The sequence below is a fragment of the Amphiura filiformis genome, chromosome 10 (assembly GCF_039555335.1).
Source record: "Amphiura filiformis chromosome 10, Afil_fr2py, whole genome shotgun sequence".
NCBI lineage: Eukaryota > Metazoa > Echinodermata > Ophiuroidea > Amphilepidida > Amphiuridae > Amphiura > Amphiura filiformis.
Genome location: NC_092637.1, coordinates 66,910,108 through 66,924,876, shown reverse-complemented (window position 1 = coordinate 66,924,876; position 14,769 = coordinate 66,910,108). Strand labels below are relative to the sequence as shown.

General features: G+C 37.3%; 2 long non-coding RNA genes across 2 annotated transcripts; both read left to right on the top strand.

Annotated features, from left to right (window-relative positions):
• Positions 1 to 8,313: 8,313 nt before the first annotated feature.
• LOC140162370 (uncharacterized) lies at positions 8,314 to 10,792 on the top strand. Its single transcript, XR_011860258.1, has 3 exons — positions 8,314 to 9,623; positions 9,875 to 10,073; positions 10,673 to 10,792. It is a non-coding gene; the product is annotated as an uncharacterized lncRNA (long non-coding RNA).
• An 844-nt stretch (positions 10,793 to 11,636) lies between these two features.
• LOC140162369 (uncharacterized) lies at positions 11,637 to 14,082 on the top strand. The gene is made up of 3 exons (XR_011860257.1): positions 11,637 to 11,758; positions 12,256 to 12,320; positions 13,881 to 14,082. It is a non-coding gene; the product is annotated as an uncharacterized lncRNA (long non-coding RNA).
• The last annotated feature ends 687 nt before the right edge of the window (positions 14,083 to 14,769 follow it).

Sequence of the window (14,769 nt, the reverse complement as noted above, 5' to 3'; positions counted from 1 at the left end):
ATGAGGAAAGAAACCGTAGCGGCGGAGGTGTTGGCGGGGCCGCGGAGGTGGTGATTGTGTGGCGGTGGTAGCCTTGTTGACGGTGGCTACGGTGTGCGAAAGTAAGACATTATAATTGTTATCATACCATCAATAGTTTCCCGTGTTTTCATTAGATAAGCGCCCCAATTTACTGACATGATATTTGTCGTATCATACCCCTGAGTGCGTCCCAACGCGCTGTATCAGGTCAGTAGAAAACAGCGCATGCGTAGTAAGTGCGTCGCATGCGCGTATAGACGCACCGTATCATATTAATAAGGACATACATATGCGCGGCTCTGCATCACACGATTGTTTTATAACAATCATGGCGCTTCAATAATCGGCTATAAAGCCGGTGTGTCCGTATTGAAACACGGATTTCACTGAAATTTGCCACTCCAAACAAGTTCAAAGTTCAAGTTCAAATTTATTTTATCAATCAATATCATACATAGCATAGCATATATAATAATAACATTGAGTACAATAGACATAGTTTAATAAATATAATAACAATTAATAATAAGAGTAAATTGCAATAATATTAACAAAAAGATATATTGATGATAATGTGTGATGGTTAATATAACTTGAATACATAATCTATGTAATATATAATATTACTGTTCATGACGTTAATATACAATATATAATAATATGTTTATATGTGGATATAGGCAATTTACAAATCAAATAATTTATCATATATAATAATTAATATGACTAGAATAATATTGACTGACGAGGACCCTGCTAAACGCATAGCGTGGAGCTGCAGGGACCTCAATAATTAATCAAATATAATTTATCATGTGTATAAACTGGTGACGGTATAGGGGACAAAACAATACAATACAAGTTATCCGACTAGATTATAGAAAGCAAAGAAGGGAGAAGAAGAAAGAAGAAGGAATAGGGATAATTGAGCGTAACTATAATAGGATCAGAATAGGGACAGCTGAATGATTAGGAGCACACGTTACGGGGTAGTAGCATGGCTATAACAACCGATGAGGGTTTTTTTTAAACAATATTTAAATGAGGCTAAAGAACGGGAATTTTTTATGTTTGAAGTAAGACTGTTCCAAACCAACGGACCTTGTGAACAGAATGTATTGCTTGCCAGAACAGTATTGGACGGTTCAATAAATGGGTCGTGAGCGTGTCTAGTGTCAAACATTAATACAGAGAGCTTTTCTGAACGAAATTTGCAGTGAAAAGCGGGGTTAAGTGGTCTCAGCAGAGTAGAGTTGGTTTGGAAGATGACAGTGCTGGTTGAGCTCTCAGAATTAGGCCTAATTTACCATTTTACGGTGATTATCGTGTAGACGGGTTTGAGTAAAATTGTTGCAGCCAAGAATTACGCTCTTGTATATTTTTGTCGTTACACGATGCACTTATGGTCCACGGCAAACCTGATTCGACCTTTGTGGCATTAAACCCAGTTAACAGGAAATTAATCCAGTAAATCAATTCAGTAAAGCAAATAAGCTGATGCATTCGATCACTAACGGCAACCAGCTTCGATCGATTACCCCAGCTGCAGCGTGTGTAAACTCTAATTTGCATAGAGGCTGTGCGTGAAATTATTGATTGGCTCCAAACAACAAAGGATTAACCGATGTCCTTCACCGTAATCATGGCGCAGTGCAGTCCATTCAATCAAATGTTGTCATCAACCTATTTGATCGCAGTGCATTGTTATGTGTGTGAGACGAACTGTCGCGGTTGATTGCAATCAAACAAACGATGTCTTATGTATTACTTTGTTCCGTGATGAAAATCGTGATGTTTTATTTAATCACTCTCGAAAAAATTATTTCTTTTTGTAGGCCTATTACTTTGTTGTGATGTTTTATTTCATCACGCTCTAAAACAAACGATTTTTATGTATTACTTTGTTTCGTGATGAAAATCGTGATGTTTTATTTCATTACTCACGAAAAATTGATTTGTTATGTATTACTTTGTTTCGTGATGAAAACCGTGATGTTTTATTTCATCATCACGCTCTAAAACAAACGATTTCTTATGCATTATATTTGTTTTGTGATGAAAATCGTGATGTTTTATTTCATCACGCTCTAAACATATTATAGTTGTTATATGCATGTTAAGAAAAACTTCTTATTAAAACAGTATGTTGTTTAGAAAAAATGTAGAAAGTGATGATGATGATGATGAAGATGATGATGATGATCAGGCCTCAAAATAAGAAGAAAAATCCAAGGGTCCTCTGGACCCTTGCTTTTGAAATTGCAAGGGTCCTCACCAATTATCAAGGGTCCGATGCCGGACATATGCCTATGAAATTTCAAGAGAGAGAATTAGCTACGGCGATCACAGTATGTCTAGATTGTAGAAAATTGAAAACCAGGGTTTAAAACTTGATGGGAAACTAAAATCAAAGTGTACTCAGGGAGCTGGACCTATTATGGGAATCAGATTTTCCAGTGGAACAACAAAACTAGGATTTTCTGCTCTTTGCTTGGTTCAATTTTTGCGGGTCACGCGGACTCGTAGCGTAGGAAATTTGCGGGTCCGAGCCAACTTCCACGGGTATTTGACGCAAGGACGCGCCTTATTTCGAGCGCTGATGATGATGATGATGATGATGATGATGATGATGAATGATGATGATGTCTCCAAAAGTGTCCCGGGTTTTTTTCTTGCCCTAAATAATTATGAGCTGCTCTCATGTCTCAGACCAAATAAGGCACTCAATAATCAATAATCAGTCCCGCGACGTCCTCCACTAACTTGGGTTATGGGCGCTGATTTTCATGTTCACTGTCACTTACTCATCAGCGAAGTGCGACCCTTTGTCAATCACCTATTTCGGCATACTATATAAGAAACTCATCATGATGATGGAACAGAGAGTACTTTAACTTGTGGCATTCTTCAGAAGTGAGCGGTCCGTTTACCAATATTTTCGGTCAAATCTCCATTCATTTAACACGGGAGTTGGCTAGCTATGCCTTGCCCTAACTCACTATTTTACCAAAGTGCGAATATTTCTGAACATCTAACCTAGCTGTAATCTTAATCTGTAAGTTTTTGAGAGTACTTTTAATATTGGCCGGTTATTTTTCAGACAGTGACGTTAACTAGGCAAATGCCTATACTTCTAACGTACACTATTTGTGCAGGTCACACCTCAATGGCAGAGAGCACTGTGTATTGTGTATAGGAAAACGGACACCAACTGCAGTATGATGCGAGATTAGTTATACGGTATGATAAAATCGTTCGGTTTAGGGGGTGATACGGATTACATCTAGTCTCGGAGTCCGTATCACCCCAAACCTCAGCTCATAACTAATAGTATCACCATGATCACACAACTGGCAGCAATCGATCGTTATCTGTTTTCGTTTTCTTCCTCAGATCGTCTACGAACAGCTCCGTTACACAAAATCTATGTGTAATTGGTGACGAAACTGCAGGTGAAACTAACACTACGTCCAAAGAGTGCACAGAATCGGTTGGCTTTAGTGGCCTTATATGGTGGACTGTAATTGGTCAGATTTTGATTGGCATTGGCGACGGACCAATTTATTCGATAGTTGTTCCGTATTTAGATGACTTGGCAGGACGTTATAGACGAAGATTCGTTGTCTATTTTAGTAAGTAATATACTGCTCATGAACACAATGAACTGTCTTAAGGGTAGACGAGGTATTGTTGGTCGAAGCCAAATTTGTAAACTTGCTTAATTTATTGTTGTTAATGAGTTATGTATGTTTTACAAAAGTGTTGTTGTTTCAGCCCTCTTCACAACGTAACTCAAGAACCGCAGCACCTATAAAAGTATATCTGTGATATTTTAATTCTTCTACACACTCGCTATGAATTGAGCAATGCAGTTTTTGCCAAAGCTCACTACCATTCGTAAGATGCTGTGAACTACCAAATCACAACAGTTAAAAATAATTAATAATCTTAAGGATACGATACATGATTTACCGACAAGTGACTCATTTCGGAATGCGATCATGAATTTTGAAGAAGAAAAAGTTTCCACAGGCTTCGTTGGGACTCGAACCAGCGATTCTAAACTCCCTTCGATTACGCGTCTAGCGCTTTACCACTCAGCCACCGTGGCAGTTGAGCGGATGAGTGTAATGATAAAAGATAAATCTCATAATGCCATCTTTAGCCTTTTGTTTACTAAAAAAAGACGCGTTTTGTAAAGATAGATTGGCCGTTTTATGCATAAATAGCACGAACGTTTGGGAAAGGTTTCAAACAAATAATAAAGACACTGATGTGATGATGAAATTGCGTAAGTCGGGAATTATCTGCGTCGCAATGTTTTGTTTTGGTTTTAGGAATTTGACCTTAAAATTTACGACTTCATGACATTATCATTCGAAATCAACAAAATATATTTCAACACTATATGTCCTCATTCTTTCTCTAGAATGTTCTGTACATGTATGTGAAATAGCTTCAACAATGGTTCACTGCATAAAGGTAAAAATAGCCTTGACCTAAAAAAGGGCGAGAGGTACCATATTTACGGATTCAGGCTAAATTTAAATTTGATATAAAACGTTTGTTTTTTGATCGATTACAAAAATTAATTTTTGTCGTATAAAGAAATTGTATCTGGCGTGAATTACACTACAGTTTTTATTCCTAGGGATCTTTGACTTCTTCAAATAATTTTTTTAATGATAGAGTGAATCCCCTGGCCCTCTATAATTACGCACAAAAGATCGACCCCCCTTAAGCTTATTCACTAACACCCAGCAGTTTCACTTGCGTGAGAGATATAAGACTTTATCGACATTGTGTGCGTTGATACCAGATCCCTCTCATAGAACTGTTGGTGTGTCAAGTAGATACAATCTGCACAAAAAGCTGTTATAAATACGCCTTCATCTTCAGAACTAATAACTGTTTCCACAATATTTCTACATAGAAATACGCGCATTTTGATACCCCTTTTGTCAAATGTCATTCAATATTAACCATACAGTAGTGCTTTTAAAGAAAAAAATACCCGAATTTTAAAGTTGCAGTTTACAGCGATCAATGGTTATTACATTAGCATTGTGGCATGTAAAACCCCCTTCGCGCTGACTTCAAATCAATACAAATAGCTGCTACTTTTAAATTCATGTATTTTTCTTTAAAACACTGCTGTGTTGTTAATATTGAACAAAATCGGCCAAACAAATAAATCATCCTTCTTTTTATGTTGAAATAATATAAAAGCAATTATTAGTTCTGAAGCTATAGGCGTATTTATAACAGCTGCCTTACTGTTTGTACATACATTATATAATAGCAATATTATTATACGTATTCAAAGTGATTTGGTCAGCCACCGACAACCTAAAACAATTCAAAGCAGTTGTTAAACAACAAAACCTATTTGTCAAATTCACCCTGTGGTGAGTGCTGCAGAATATTTCTTCAGATTCATAATATTTTGAAATGCTATTTCCACGTTATTTTTCAGCATTTTACAGTACGATATTTGTCGGTGGACCGGCCTTAGGTTACTTTATTGGCAGTATTGCAGTGGAGTATTATGTTGATTTCGAACGCATCCCAGAAGACCAAATTCCAGGCCTTTCACAATGGGACCCGCGGTGGATCGGCGCTTGGTGGATTGGGTTTGTTGGAGTTGGAATTGTTTTGCTGTTAGCTGCTATACCAATGTCACTTCTACCAAAAGATCCCAGTGTTAATGTTTGTGTCCAAGATACAGGCGTGAACAAGAATGCCAGTAATACAAAAGCGGCTGGCAATGGAGAAACCGGTCAAGATATGGATTCTAATGGAAACCCTAATTCATTGGATTGTCTCGTCGTGAAGAAGGACACTTTTATGGAGCATGCGAAATGTACGTATGTTGTCAACCCGGTCTCTCAACTAAACTACCGTATACAGTCAGTTTACAAATGATCTTAAACTGATCATATGCGGCAGTTTATGAGAATGTGATAGCGCCCTCTGTTGTTATTAATCGTATTACAACGTTGTGAATAAATATTTGACACCAATATTATGCTTTTTATATTCTATAGTGTCGCAATATTCATTCACGATAATGAACATACGTTTTCAGCTATGGTGCGAGAACCACTCTAGTTCAACAGACGGCGCTATTTAGGATATCTTAAACTGCCGCATATGATCAGTTTAAGATCATTTGAATACATGAATACAAAACCCACCCAAGTCCATGGGAAGTGATTTTGAGAGAAAACCTGTGTATCATTTTAATTCCTTCAGATAGATTTACCTGGTCAATATGGTAAGTTTTACGTGCAAATGAGTGGATTAACCTGTATTAGGTATGACGATTAGCATTTCAGGGACTTTGTGGGGTTCATTTTAAATTCTGGACTTGGGTGTTTTTTTGAATCATATACAAAGACAACATTATTGGAATGAGATTACCACTAGTAAGATAATACAAAATAGAGCACACATGTATGTATAATGTTGATAAGCATTCTGCCATGTAATATAAACCACTCACTTTCCTTTATTAAACCCATGTTTTGTTTCAAAAGTCGCTCTCCAGCAATGAATGTGTTACAAGTGGACTTTTATACATACTGGATTTCAATCAATGTGTTACAAGACTCAAATCATGGAATTGGGTGGTTCTTTCATACATGCTATTTTTCACATGGTCAATAGACACAGAGGATGAATTTGAGTTGTTCTTTCATACAGGGTGTCCCAAAAAAAAGAGGCCCCACATTGCGCCCTCTTTTTCTCCTATTTCTGAAACGTTGATCAAATATATTTTGGTATGTAAAGAAACCCTAAATCATTAGCTTTAATAAACCAAAACAATTCTTTCAATCGGCTCACAATTTTTGAAGATATGCCCTCTTTAAGAAATGTACCCGTTTTTCACTCTGTCCACGGATGAGGTTTGGCTACATCAAAGATTTAAACGAAACACACGGTTAATGACATGGATAGATAATAGCATTAGTCTTGGAAAAGCATTCACTATAAGCGAGGATCACCAGCTAGCTTCAAACATCTTCGCAACCCCGTATTACTGCTGCATTCACAAGTATCCGGCGCACAAGGCCTTAAGGATGGTACGCAACGCAATTAATGCAATGAGAACTAGGGCTGAAACCTGTATTCGTCACGGAGGCAACCAGGTAGAGGGCAGAGCAGCACAGTAAACTCACTTCAAAAGAACCAAAGACAAACTAAACAGCCCTTTTCAGGGCTACCTTTTATTCCAAAAAGAGAAATGACTTATGTTGTCAATAAAAAGAAAGCAAGAAACAAGAAAAACATAAGTAATTGCAAGTATAGCAAAAGAAGTCCCATCCCACATCAATTTCGCCCAAATTAATGACACTTAACAAAATCCATAACCCATAAGCCCACCGGTAAAGCCCATTCCCTTAAATAAAGTTGTTATTTTATAAAGTTATCATCGAGGAATGTTTTATATTCATGCATGGTATATGCACTTTTCAATCTTTGAAGTAGCCAAACCTCCTCCGTGGACAGAGTGAAAAACGGATACATTTCTTTAAAAGGACATATCTTCAAAAGTTATGAGCCGATTGAAATAATTGTTTTGGTTTATTAAAGCTAACGATTGTAGGTTTCTTTACATACCAAAATATATTTGATCAACTTTTCAGAAATAGGAGAAAAAGAGGGCGCAATGTGGGGCCTCTTTTTTTTGGGACACCCTGTATATATGACAGGCCTATGTATAGCAACAATTTCCCATGCTTAACTCAATTTGGCCCAGGTATGGACTTGGGTGGGTTTTGTATTCATATATTCATTTGTAAACTGACTATATACGCCAGTTTAGTAGGGAGACCAGGTTGATGTTGCACATTAGATCATTCAAAAAGAAATTAATGGCATTGCTTATCCCTTAGTTTTGAGGCTTCTGTACCATTATCACGAATGCTCGACATAATTGTTTAGATTGCAAACCAAACTGTATGTTTTTGCTAGGGGCCCAAGCAAAAACTGGAATGCAAATAAAGGTTGGTGGATACGGAGGTAACCAGTGGGGGTCTATTATCATGATTATAGAATACCACTGTGATGGATAAATATGTCATATGTCATTGAAAAATATCATTAAAGTTTAAACAGGGGTCAAATTTGTTCGTGTTGCACAACCATTTCAAATTAAGGAAAGTTGGCCATATGGTGGAAGAGTTCAACTCCATTGAAATCCATTGACCTTGACTTATTTTGATATGTTACACACTTATATGTATACTTTTTCAAATATGGGGCGGGGGGGGTGCGACGCACCTCCTGGCTACGGTTCTGCATAGACCATGTATATCTCACTGGTTACCTTCATACTCACCAACCTTTTACATCACACCGGGTGAGGTATCACTTGAATAGCGGGTTTAGGCCCCTAGGTAGTAATATATTAAGTAAGGCAACGGTGACTAGACGGGTTCAGAGCACACAGAAATTAGATTAAAGCAATAATGTGTGATTTGCTTCACAACGACGCCCTCAATTTTACTAGAATTTCTACTTTTTGCATAATTATAATGCCCAGTAGTGTACTAAAATACCACGTAAAAGACTAAGCATGAAGTGCTTTAATAACAGTAAAATTTAACTTTTTATATTCAAACAGGGGATACCCGGTTTTATTCAGAGTTCACCAATCGAGTGCTTGCTAACATGTCCCGTGCATGTCAGCTTATGTGTACACACGTCGAGCGCGATGCTCCGTGCAGTATTAAATGTAATACGATCGACGAGCGTAGTACACGTATTGTAGGCGCTGGAATGCAATCGCATTTTTCTTCGTTATACCTTATTTGTTTGGCTCGAAAATAAAAGGAGATAATGTGTTAATGGAAAACAAATATTTAAATAGGAATCTATTCTTTATGCAAATCACACAATATTGCTTTAAATGTTTCGAAGTAGTTAGTTGGCAGTTGTAATTGGTCGAATCGGGCCATGTTAAAGGTAATGAACTGGGGTGAAATTTTGTGTAACTATTTTGAAACGGGCTTGACGTTTTCATACCCAATGAAATTATCAATTTGTAACTTTTCATTAATTTTCTATTGACAAGTTACACGGCCGTGTAAATACGGGCGAGATTGCTTAGGAATTGCGAAGTCAGCTCAAGTATTTGTACACCAGTGTACACTCTTAATAGAGGTTATCCGTGTTCTATACGCTGCATATCCTATCAGCGACTGCTTTACCTTGTTTAGGACTTTCAAAAGAAGCACCAACCTGTACAGCCATGACTGTTTTAAATAGCCCGCCAAAGTCTCCGAGGTCGTGCATTGAATTGGTTTGAATGAGGAATATTTCGGGAACCAGCGCCCTTTGCTAGAAGTCACACATGAGTAAAGTGGATAACCTCTATTGTATTCATAATGCAGTAACTAATATTCTTCCATTTCGTTTCTTTCGTTTGATAGGTTTTATTCCCGTTATAAAGCGGATCGTTCGTCGCCCTTTGTTGGTATTTTACATGCTTTTCCTTACGGTGGAATTGGCTTGTATTGGCGTCTTTGTTACTTTTATCGTCAAGTACTTCAGAATAGAGTTCGCAATTTCTGGGAAACGGGCTGCTTTCCTAAACGGTAAATATCAATAATATTACTACTATGAACAAATTCATCAGGATCGTTCATAAAAGTCACTGGTAAAAATGTTCTCAACATGCTCAAGGCAGATCCAAATAAGTAAAATTAGGTACTCACTAGAAATATTTCGATTCCTATCAGGAATCTTGTTCATTTTGGTTGTGGTGAGTGGTAGTGTTTCTAGATCTTATCGGCAAGCTTTGTGACTAGATTTTAATTTTAGCGGCTTTGTTTTCTTCAATATGTAGGTGCTGTTTTGATACCAGCGGCCACATTGGGATTGAATGTATCTGCATTTGTGTGTCGTCAATTTAGACTCACGTTGAAGCAATGTGGCATGTATGTGCTGGCCAACAATATTCTCACAGTTTCATTGCTGGTAGCAGCAACATTTGTAGGGTGCAAAAACCCGCCGATTGCTGGTGTAAACAATGAATATGCAACCAGGTAAGATTCATTAGGGATACAATATATCGAAAAATTATCCGTACATTTCAATCAAACAATATCTTAACACTTAAGTGGCAAATTTACTTTTCTACTCCGTCTGCACCAATGAACCCTTCCCCTTCAGGATCGGTAGAAGAAGGTCAATCAGAAGGCTTTTATGTTTGATCCAATAAATTGTACTTTCTGTGTACGTTTCGATAACAGCTCTGTCAAAACTGAACGAAGGCTGCTACTGAGAACTGATCATCTAATCACCTATTGAATTTCATGGTGATTTACTTGGTGTTGCCAGTTGATTTTTTCCTGTTGGATTTGTTGATAAATTTTTAAACAGTCACCAGAGCAAGCAGGAAAGAATCTCGAAAGAATTGATCAGTACAAATATAGCATTACTTCTGATTAATTAGTTGTTAGTTCAATAATAACAATAATAACAGGCATCAAAGCAACATCTACGGTCGATCCAAAGATCGAACAAAAGTCTTTCTGGTGCCTAAAGGAGTCTAAGAATCTCTATGCTCTCCACTCCTTGCATTTGCTCTTTACTTGTAGTTCTTCCTACCCGCATTTCACTAACTGTAACGTTTTTTTCACAGCTTGGATAGCATGGACTGCAACTTCAACTGTGGCTGCAACTCGAATATATTTCGTCCAGTATGTGGCGCTGATGACGTTTCCTATCTGTCGCCTTGTAATGCTGGGTGTCAAATAAAAGACTTGTCCAATAATACGGTAGGGGAAAAACTTTGTTTTCAATGTACTTTCTTCCATGAGCCCCGCTTATTTGATTGAAGCAGCAGATCACTTTTGAATCAAAAGATATAATTTATAATACAATCAGTATATGATATATTGTCATGTCAGGCTGGGAGGCTCTGGTTGAGTATATTGCCCATGACGGAAAATAGCACATTATAATTGATTTTATCGATAGGTGATCCCCAGCCCTGCAATGTTTTGAAAAAAAAAGTCAGAGGTCGTATATTAGGTCATGAAGAGGGTAAATTGGGACATTTGTCAATTGCAATGTCATAATTTTACAAATTAACGAGAAATAGTCGCATTATACTAATCAACTTAAGGGTAGACGAGGTATTGTTGGTCGAAGCAACCTAACAAATCGATTTTCATTATCTAGATCAATATATTATTGATAATTAACACCTTGATGTTTTGCAAAAGTTCATTCTACAAATAGTATACTCTGCAAACTTGCTTAATTTATTGTTGTTATTTAGTTATGTACGTTTTACAAAAGTGTTGTTGTTTCAGCCCTCTTCACAACGTAACTCAAGAACCGCAGCACCTATAAAAGTATATCTGTGATATTTTAATTCCTCTACACGCTCGCTATGAATTGAGCAATGCAATTTTTGCCAAAGCTCATTACCATTCGTAAGATGCTGTGAACTACCAAATCACAACAGTTTTAAATAATTAATAACCTTGATGTGTTTATTATTGTATTGGTAGTACTCGTCAACGTACAGCGACTGCACGTGCGTACAACCGCCGCCAACGTCTACATTTGACGATTATCCCGAATTCGGCAGTGCTAAATCTGGGTTGTGTGATAGAGAGGATAGTTGTGAAACTAATCTGTACATTGCTGTGTTTCTTTTGGGTTGTCTTGCTTTTTGTCGCTTCCAAGATAATGCGCCTATGAGTCTGATTCTCTTAGGGTACGTTGATTTTTGGTCTTGCTTTTTCATTGGAGGTATTTACCAATAAATACCGATATTTCCCACCCGGTTAGTTGTGTCACGCACAAACTTACTAGCATTCCAAGTACTTGTCAATGTAAAATTATGAAACATGGCGACAAATGGCGTTGTCTTTTTTAAAGACAGTTCTTGTTTCTGATGAATCAACTTAAAGTAATCTGACAATTTTAGATTTCATCGTCACGAAATGATAAAATGAGATATCAAATATGTTCACTTTTTAATTTGGACCCGAGATAATGAAACAAAATAACAATTTAATTAGCTATTTCTTTCCATTGATTGCGAATGCATGTATCAGCGAATCTGATTGTATGATAAGATTTTATTGTACAATCTCAGATTTTAGTACCTTAGGCGTTGGGTATTTCAGTTAATCAAAATCCATTACAATAGTTTAAAAATCGGGATTTTGACTTCACTGATTAATATATTTATTTATTCATATATTTCAGAAACACTGAGACAGAGACGAGAACTGTAACATTAGGATTAACCAAGTTTGTTCAAAATATATTTGGTAAATATCATTCATACATCTTTTTCTGTTTTTTATTCTTTCTTTCTCTTTTCTTTTTCTGCATTGTATTCTTCCTCTCTTTCTATTCCTTTTTCACTTATTTTCAACCTTCTTATAATTGGTTGCATTTTATCTTAATTTGATCTGATTCCATATATTTTGGGCATTATATTGCTCTTTGCTGTGTGTCCAATATCAATAAGTCTATCCCTTCTTAAAACTTGTCGCATTGGGCAAATGTTTGGATTACTGATTTGCCCAACACCTTAGGCGAGTAATAAACTACGTGTACGTCCAACAACTTTTATCTTAAAAGATGGAATAATATTTATTATCACACGAGGAAATAAACACAAACGAATATGGCGGTTCACGTGCTGTAGGCCGGTCAGTTGAGTGGTCAAAGGTTTTTTTATCAGTAAATACTGACTGGATATTGTATTAAATACATACATTACCGTCGTATTATTAATAAAAAGTCCTAATTCGACACAAAAAGTCATTCCCATATAAACCTAATAGACTTTCTTTGAAAAGATATCACTGGAGCCTGATGGGAAATACCCGTCTGCCATTTCACAATTCGGGTCGTTTTCGCGCTACTGCTCCCTGCTATTATAGGAGGCGTGCTTTCAAATGGTTTACTCTCGTTGAACAGGCAAAGTTCGCAATACTAACGGCGTCGTTATTTGCCAACTTTAATTAACATGATCAAGGGTCGAATATGAATTATTCATATCTGATCGATAATTGGCCTCATTTTCTAGCATGCAAACCAACGAAATTTGTTATAGGTTTGTGTTGCTAATAGAACAACCGGGAATATAGTGTCAGCCCCTTGATATTAGCTTATGCAGAAATCAAAGGGAAATTTGACCCTACCATCCTCAAGACTTCACCATTTCGTTGATGAAAATGTGTCTAATCTTTTACCTTGCTGGACAAAACCCATAGGGTGAATCTTGACCCAATGAGTTTTCAGATGCTGTGAATCTTCAACCAAACAAATAATCGCAAAAGTGAATCTTTGACTAATCTTTACCCTCGTATAGATTGTATGCTTTTACATAGAACCAGCACTCACAGATCAGGTGAATCTTGACCTAATAATTTTGTTCTTGTTGTGAATCTTGAACTAATATTATTTGACAGAAGGCGAATCTTTGCCTAAAAAATGATTTTTGAAAGGTAAATCAAGGTGAATCAAGGTCTTGTGGAAGGTAGGTTCAAGACTCCCTTTGACGCCTGCATTAAGGGAAAGAATGTTTATTCGCAGATAAAACCATGAACCATTTCCTGATGGCAGATCACGATTGTGATATTTTGTGTTGTGAAATGGGTATGATATCAACATCCATAAAAACAAAGAGGACGTCTTCCTTAATCAGGTAATTGGCAAACATCAAAATCTTATTTGCCGGTTTGAACGATTCTTGAGTCTTGACGGTCAAAGTTTGCCGAAAATACCGCTTCTTTGATTTATCTATATAAGTTGAACAGTAGGTATATTGGTTACCCCCAGTTCTTAATGTTTTTGTTCCACTTTTTCTAATGTTTCAGGTTTTTTCCCAACCCCCATATACTTTGGCGCAATTGTCAATACTACCTGTACTCTCTGGCAGTACACATGCGGCGAACGAGGCGCTTGTTGGCTCTATGATATCGTCAAACTTCGCTATGCTCTCTTCGGACTTAACATCGCCCTACGAATGCTGCAAATACCAATATGTATTGGGATAATTCTGACTGTGAAGGAATACTTGACGAAAGAAAGCCCGGATGAGAAGGTATGACTGCTTCTTGAAAATAGTTTAGGAGGTTGAGATGGTGAATTAGGGATTCAATAATGTTTCACCGTTGTTCATATAGTTTTCGGCAGTGACATTTTGTCTGCTCCCGCCCCCCCTCCGGTAGAAATAATGAACGGTCCCTAAAACTGAACAAAACGGCAATCTTTATCCGCAACTTCCAAATACTGAATTCAACTTGTAAGCGTGATACGCACACAGATTCAGTCATTACGAATTTTACTCGCTATCACGTAACGCGGATGCACGCTTGCGTTCGCGTATACGCTTACCGTAAAAGTGTGGATTCATCGGGGATTAACAACGGTTGGCTCCTGTACACAAGTATAGGAAGAGTTGTTGAATAAGGATTCACTAATATTATGTAACTCCACTTGTCTGTGTTTAGGTCAAAGCTATCTTTTCACGCGAGCTCGGTTTTGTCCTAGATTGGCCGAGTCCAGTTGAAAGCCATACTCCCTCTATGGAAGACATAACCTTAATCTCACTCACAGGGGGTGTAGATTTCAAATGGAGTCAACCATTCAGGTAACCCCCATTTGAAACTTATACTCCCTGTGTGGAATAATAAAGCCATGTCTTATTACATGGGGTGAATGGATATCAACTGGAATAGCCCATCGTCATCCTTATAAACAAAT